This window comes from Nerophis ophidion, linkage group LG21, assembly GCF_033978795.1.
Source record: "Nerophis ophidion isolate RoL-2023_Sa linkage group LG21, RoL_Noph_v1.0, whole genome shotgun sequence".
Lineage (NCBI taxonomy): Eukaryota > Metazoa > Chordata > Actinopteri > Syngnathiformes > Syngnathidae > Nerophis > Nerophis ophidion.
The window spans coordinates 41,391,320-41,399,098 of NC_084631.1; the positions used below are offsets into that span (position 1 = coordinate 41,391,320).

General features: G+C 40.1%; 1 protein-coding gene across 1 annotated transcript in view; it reads left to right on the forward strand.

Moving 5' to 3' along the window:
* Window positions 1-3,313: 3,313 nt before the first annotated feature.
* Window positions 3,314-7,779, forward strand: part of LOC133540120 (CMP-N-acetylneuraminate-beta-galactosamide-alpha-2,3-sialyltransferase 1-like) — a 30,740-nt gene continuing 26,274 nt past the window's right edge. The window contains exon 1 of the mRNA XM_061882633.1: window positions 3,314-3,593. The gene's annotated coding sequence lies outside the window, so the exon portion shown is untranslated. The remainder of the gene's footprint in view (window positions 3,594-7,779) is intronic.

The window sequence follows — 7,779 nt, forward strand, 5'->3', positions numbered from 1 at the left end:
TTACATGTGAATAATGCCGTATAATAGATTGTATTTACATTGTTCTCATGTGAATAATGCTGTATAATAAACTATATGTTATTTACATGTGAATAATGCCGTATAATAGACTATATTTCTGTTATTCACATGTGAATAATGCCGTATTATAGACTGTATTTATACTATTCACGTGTGAATAATGCAAATGTTAAGGTGGTATTATTAAATAAGTAGTCCATACTCCAGGCTGAATACTTTGTAGCCTGCATTTTGGGACGTGTGCAGACGGCATGTGAACTTGCAAATATGCGGAGACTGCGATGGTGTTGCTGACACGTGACAGGTGAGATGCAAAAGTATCATGCAAATGTGACTCAGCAGGAGTTCCAACAGCACTTTGTCACTCTGCACTTCATGAAGACGTATTTATTATTATTGACCTTGAAGTTTGCCATCATGTCCAATTGTCAGAATGGATTTGGTGTCGCTTCATGAAGTTCTTAATGGTTGATTCACTATTTGACGCTGAAATGTGAACGCACGTCACAAATCCGTCACACGGCACTAAGTAATTTGCACATTAAACGACATTGGAGGATTTGAACTTTCTCAAAAAATGCAATTTTGAAAAAAAAAAGCAAATTAAAGTCAATCAATTAGTTTATTTGTAAAGGCCTTAATCAAAATTGTCTCAAAGGGCTGCACAAGCCACAGCGACAGCCGCTCAGATCCCACATGATATCACACACAAGTAGACACGCTGCCGGACTGCCTGTATCGCACATGATGTCACACACAAGTAAACATGCTGCAGAACTGCTTGTATCGCACATAATGTCATACACAAGTAAACACGCTGCAGGACTGCTTTTATCCCACATGATATCACACTAGTTAACATGCTGCAGGACTGCTTGTATCGCACATGATGTCACACACAAGTAAACATGCTGCAGAACTGCTTGTATCGCACATAATGTCATACACAAGTAAACACGCTGCAGGACTGCTTTTATCCCACATGATATCTCAACACTGCAGGACTGCTTGTATCGCATATTTTGAATGCAAGTCCATGTTATCTGAAACTTTTTTTTTCCCAATATAAACATTGAATGGTGACACCTTCATAACAGTAAATATGTAAAATATTCTTCTGGGACTCAGTAGTCAGACAGGATGTAACGCGCAGTGATTTTATTGTGAAGGCAGGATGTGTGCGCCTGGTTTTGATGGTGCACTTGACAGTGAAGGAAGAGGAAGATGTGAACAGAAGTACTTCCCGACTACAGGAGGTGATGAATTGATATTGCAAAATCGAAAATATATTTTTTTTCACCATTAATTAAATGGATTATTTGACTTAGCCCTCATTGAGATATGAGATACTACACGTGAGAGATTGAGGGGGACAACAAAAGCAGGAATAGTTTGATGGCAAGGTTGTTTTAAATCTCTGATTAAACTTCATTTGAGAATGTGAAATAATGTCAGTAGTTAAGGTCAAGTATATAATTTTAGTTGAAACACATGTGATGAATAACGACATAACTTAATACATAAGTGAATATAATAGACATTCATATTTTAAGGCAGGGGTCAGCAAGCTTTTCGGAACCAAGAGCTACTTCTTGGGTACCGATTCATGCAAAGGGCTACCAGTTTGATACACACTTAAATAAATTGCCAGAAATAGACAATTTGCTCAATTTTCCTTTAGTAAATAAATATATAAATATATAGAAAAAATGGGTATTTCTGTCTGTCATTCCGTCGTACATTTTTTTTTATTTTACGGAAGGTTATTTGTAGAGAATAAATGATGAAAAAAACACTTAATTGACGAAAAACAGGGGAAAAAAAATGAAAATTAAATTTTGAAACATAGTTTATCTTCAATTTCCATTCTTTAAAATTCAAAATTCAACCGAAAAAAAGAAAGACTAAAAGTAGCTAATTTGAATCTTTTTGAAAAAATTGAAAAAAGAATTTATGGAACATTATTAGTAATTTTTCCTGATTAAGATTAATTATATAAATTTGATGACATGTTTTAAATAGGTTAAAATCAAATCTGTACTTTGTTAGAATATGTGACAAATTTCTAACAAAGGCAAATCATTATTTCTTCTAAATTTTCCAGAACAAAAAATTTAAAGAAATTCAAAAGACTTTGAAATAAAATTTAAATTTCGATTCTAAAGATTTTCTAGATTTGCCTGAATAATTTTTGGGAATTTTAGTCATAATAAGTTTGAATAAATATTTCACAAATATTCTTCGTTGAAAAAACAGAAGCTAAAATGAAGAATTAAATTAAAATGTATTTATTATTCTTTACAGTAAATAGGTTAAATAGGTTAAAATCAAATCTGCACTTTGTTAGAATATGTAACAAATTTCTAACAAAGACAAATCATTCTTTCTTCTAAATTTTCCAGAACAAAAAATTTAAAGAAATTCAAAAGACTTTGAAATAAGATTTAAACTTGATTCTAAAGATTTTCTAGATTTGCCAGAATAATTTTTGGGAATTTTAATCATCATAAGTTTGAATAAATATTTCACAAATATTCTTCGTTGAAAAAACAGAAGCTAAAATGAAGAATTAAATTAAAATGTATTTATCATTCTTTACAGTAAAAAAATAAATTTCTTTGAACATTGATTTAAATTGTCAGGAAAGAAGAGGAAGGAATTTAAAAGGTTTAAAAATCCTAAAATCATTTTTAAGCTTGTATTTTTTCTCTAAAATTGTCTTTCTGAACGTTATAAAAAGCAAAGTAGATGAATTTATTCAAACAAGTGAAGACCAAGTCTTTGAAATATTTTCTTGGATTTTCAAATTTGAGTTTTGTCCCTCTTAGAATTAAAAATGTCGAGCAAAGCGAGACCAGCTTGCAAGTAAATAAATACAATTTAAAAAATAGAGGCAGCTCACTGGTAAGTGCTGCTATTTGAGCTATTTTTAGAACAGGCCAGCGGGCGACTCATCTGGTGACCCGTGATGTAATGTAAGAATTAAGGATGTTTATGTATCCTTTTTTTTTTTTAAACTTTGATTTTACTACAAGCTGCATCAAATTAAATTCAGGTTCGAGTCAAGTGGTGGAAAAAAGTCTTTTCACACCAATAAAAAGGCAGAAAAAGTCTTATTTAATTTCCAAATCTTTCATTACCGCAATGCTGCTTGTAAGTGAACCCTGTTTTTTGTTTTGTTTCCCCCCCAAACGTCATTACCGTAATGGCTGAAATATACTCGAGTCGCCCGCACTTGACAACGGACACCAAGGTAACGCGGGCTTTTATTTTGAAAGGGTGGAAACTAAACCCTCGGGCCAACACCTGTGGGAGGAGAGTGTTATTGTTAGCAAGTAATTAGCGTGGAAGTTGAGCCTGGCGGCGGTGGATTTCTCACACCAGACTTTGGCGTGGAACCTCAAATATTACTTGTGTCATCTCCTGGAGTTGGAATTAGTCATGTTGGTAGTTTGAAGGTCTTCATTTGACGCCATCTTTGTTGGACTTCTTTCCGCCATCTTTGTTTTACTTCTTCCCGCCATCGTCATCTTCTTCATCTTTACTTCTTTTTACTCCTCATCTCTCGGCAGGTAAGACAGTATATCTTTGAAAAAATGTACACTTTAAGACAGGGGTGTCCAAAGTGCGGCCCGCAGCTAATCGTTTACATTCTGCCAAAATTGATAGTATTGCAAAAATTTAAAAAAACATTTAAAAAAAAGTGGAATGAGGTGAAATCTAATGAGACAAAGTGGCAATGTTGACACAAAGCTGCCATGTAGGGAGTTTTTTTCCCCTCTTTATTTATTTATTTTTTTTCCATTGCTCAAAAAAAAAGGACTAAAAAATCTAAGTTATAATGAATTATTACTTAAAAATTATCACTTTGAAATGTTTATTGTGGAAAATTTTTTGCATATCTGGTGTGGTTGCCATACAAAAACATCAAAGTTTTGACAGAGCATAAAAAAAACAAAATAATCAATCAATCAATCCATCCATCCATTTCTACCGCTTATTCCCTTTCGGGGTCGCGGGGGGCGCTGGCGCCTATCTCAGCTACAATCGGGCGGAAGGCGGGGTACAACCTGCACAAGTCGCCACCTCATCACAGGGCCAACACAGATAGACAGACAACATTCACACTCACACACTAGGGCCAATTTAGTGTTGCCAATCAAACTATCCCCAGGTGCATGTCTTTGGAGGTGGTTGTAAGCCGGAGTACCCGGAGGGAACCCACGCATTCACGGGGAGAACATGCAAACTCCACACAGAAAGATCCCGAGCCTGGATTTGAACCCAGGACTGCAGGACCTTCGTATTGTGAGGCAGACGCACTAACCCCTCTGCCACCGTGAATCAAACAATCAATGTTTATTTATACAGCCCCAAATCACAAATGTCTCAAAGGACTGCACAAATCATTACGACTACAACATCCTCGGAAGAACCCACAAAAGGGCAAGGAAAACTCACACCCAGTGGGCAGGGAGAATTCACATCCAGTGGGACGCCAGTGACAATGCTGACTATGAGAAACCTTGGAGAGGACCTCAGATGTGGGCAACCCCCCCCCTCTAGGGGACCGAAAGCAATGGATGTCGAGCGGGTCTAACATGATACTGTGAAAGTTCAATCCATAGTGGCTCCAACACAGCCGCGATAGTTCAAACTTAAAATCGACAGATGTATCAAAAGTTGATCTTGAAATTTAAGTGTTAAAAGAAAAAAAAAAATACTGAAAATGCATCACATTATGAGTGGGGAACCTTTCGGATCTCACATATATTTAGTAGGATTTTATTTATTTAACTTTTCACTGTGATAACTCAAAAATATTCCATCCATCCATCCATCCATCCATCCATCATCTTCCGCTTATCCGAGGTCGGGTCGCGGGGGCAACAGCCTAAGCAGGGAAACCCAGACTTCCCTCTCCCCAGCCACTTCGTCTAGCTCTTCCCGGGGGATCCCGAGGCGTTCCCAGGCCAGCCGGGAGACATAGTCTTCCCAACGTGTCCTGGGTCTTCCCCGTGGCCTCCAACCGGTTGGACGTGCCCTAAACACCTCCCTAGGGAGGCGTTCGGGTGGCATCCTGACCAGATGCCCGAACCACCTCATCTGGCTCCTCTCGATGTGAAGGAGCAGCGGCTTTACTTTGAGTTCCTCCCGGATGGCAGAGCTTCTCACCCTATCTCTAAGGGAGAGCCCCGCCACCCGGCGGAGGAAACTCATTTTGGCCGCTTGTACCCGTGATCTTATCCTTTTGGTCATGACCCAAAGCTCATGACCATAGGTGAGGATGGGAACGTAGATCGACCGGTAAATTGAGAGCTTTGCCTTCCGGCTCAGCTCCTTCTTCACCTCAACGGATCGGTACAACGTCCGCATTACTGAAGACGCCGCACCGATCCGCCTGTCGATCTCACGATCCACTCTTCCCCCACTCGTGAACAAGACTCCTAGGTACTTGAACTCCTCCACTTGGGGCAGGGTCTCCTCCCCAACCCGGAGATGGCATTCCACCCTTTTCCGGGCGAGAACCATGGACTCGGGCTTGGAGGTGCTGATTCTCATTCCGGTCGCTTCACACTCGGCTGCGAACCGATCCAGTGAGAGCTGAAGATCCCGGTCAGATGAAGCCATCAGGACCACATCATCTGCAAAAAGCAGAGACCTAATCCTGCGGTTACGAAACCGGAACCCCTCAACGCCTTGACTGCGCCTAGAAATTCTGTCCATAAAAGTTATGAACAGAATCGGTGACAAAGGACAGCCTTGGCGGAGTCCAACCCTCGCTGGAAATGTGTCCGTCTTACTGTCGGCAATGCGGACCAAGTTCTGACACTGATCATACAGGGAGCGGACCGCCACAATCAGACAGTCCGATACCCCATACTCTCTGAGCACTCCCCACAGGACTTCCCGAGGGACACGGTCCAATGCCTTCTCCAAGTCCACAAAGCACATGTAGACTGGTTGGGCAAACTCCCATGCACCCTCAAGAACCCTGCCGAGAGTATAGAGCTGGTCCACAGTTCCACGACCAGGACGAAAACCACACTGTTCCTCCTGAATCCGAGGTTCGACTATCCGACGTAGCCTCCTCTCCAGTACACCTGAATAAACCTTACCGGGAAGGCTGAGGAGTGTGATCCCACGATAGTTGGAACACACCCTCCGGTCCCCCGTCTTAAAGAGAGGAACCACCACCCCGGTCTGCCAATCCAGAGGTACCGCTCCCGATGTCCACGCGATGCTGCAAAGTCTTGTCAACCAAGACAGCCCCACAGCATCCAGAGCCTTAAGGAACTCCGGGCGGATCTCGTCCACCCCAAGCAGTGCACTCAAAAATATTAAATAACTAAAATCAATGGTGTCCTGCTATATTGATCTTTGAGGGCTTTAATTGCTAAATAAAGGAACTGTCCTGAAGGAATCAATAAATTACTATCTATCTATCCATCTATCTCAGGGGTGTCAAACTCTGGCCCGCGGGCCAAATTTGGCCCGCCGTGTAATTTAATTTGGCCCTTGAGGCAATATCAAATTAACATTAAAGCTGGCCCGCCGGTATTATACAGCGGCCGTGCTGCTGTAACACCACATTCACCGCTAATACTTCCCGGGAGACTCCTGAAGTTCAGTGCCCCTCCCGAAAATCTCCCGGGGCAACCATTCTCCCAAATTTCTCCCGATTTCCACTTGGACAACAATATTGGGGGCGTGCGTTAAAGGCACTGCCTTAAGCGTCCTCTACAACCTGTCATCACGTCCGCTTTTCCTCCATGCAAATTGCGTGCCGGCAAAGCCACGTAATATATGCAGCTTTTAATTGAATGCAATGCATACTTGGTCAACAGCCATACAGGTCACACTGAGGGTGGCCGTATAAACAACTTTAACACTGTTAACACTGTGAACCCACACCAAACAAGAATGACAGACACATCCGCACCGAACACAACATACAGAACAAATACCCAGAGCCCCTTGCAGCACTAACTCTTCCGGGACGCTACAATATACGCCCCCCCGACCCCGCCCACCTCATTGTTATTTTATTTTCAAATGTATTAGCCTGTGAAAACGTTAATGTTGATATTTACCTCAGAGGGCTGTAAATGGAAAAGAGGCATATTTTTTTTTAATTTATTTAATGTACCGTTGATGATTTTTCGTTTGTTTTTTGATGGTTGCTTTTGCATGATTAAGTTATGTAAGCGTTGCTTGTTCCATATTCAGTGTTAAAGCAAATCAGTGTAGAAAACTGAGCAATAATTAACGTTTTATTCATGCACTTTCTCTTGCTACTTCAAGGCTTGATTGTTTAAATGGTTCTTATTTTATTTTCAAATTTATTATGAGCCTGTGGAAGGCTGCAAATAGAAAAGAGGCACAAGATTTTTATTTAAATTTTGTTTGATATGACATTGATATTTTTCAATTGTTGTTATTATTATTATTATTATTTGAGACTCGATGTTGCATGTCACTATAAAGTTATATAAGCCTTGCTTGTTCAATATTCAATGCAAAACTTGTCTTGGGTCCCTATTAATAATTTGTTCAACCTCGGCCCGCGGCTTTGTTCAGTTTTACATTTTGGCCCACTCTGTATTTGAGTTTGACACCCCTGATCCATCTAAATACTGCATATTTCAGATTTACTATAAAAAACAAAGTTGTCTTTGACAGAAAAGGCATAAAACCTTATTTGTTTTACTTTATATCAACCTCAAGTTAATATAGAGATTTACTGTAAGCATTAAA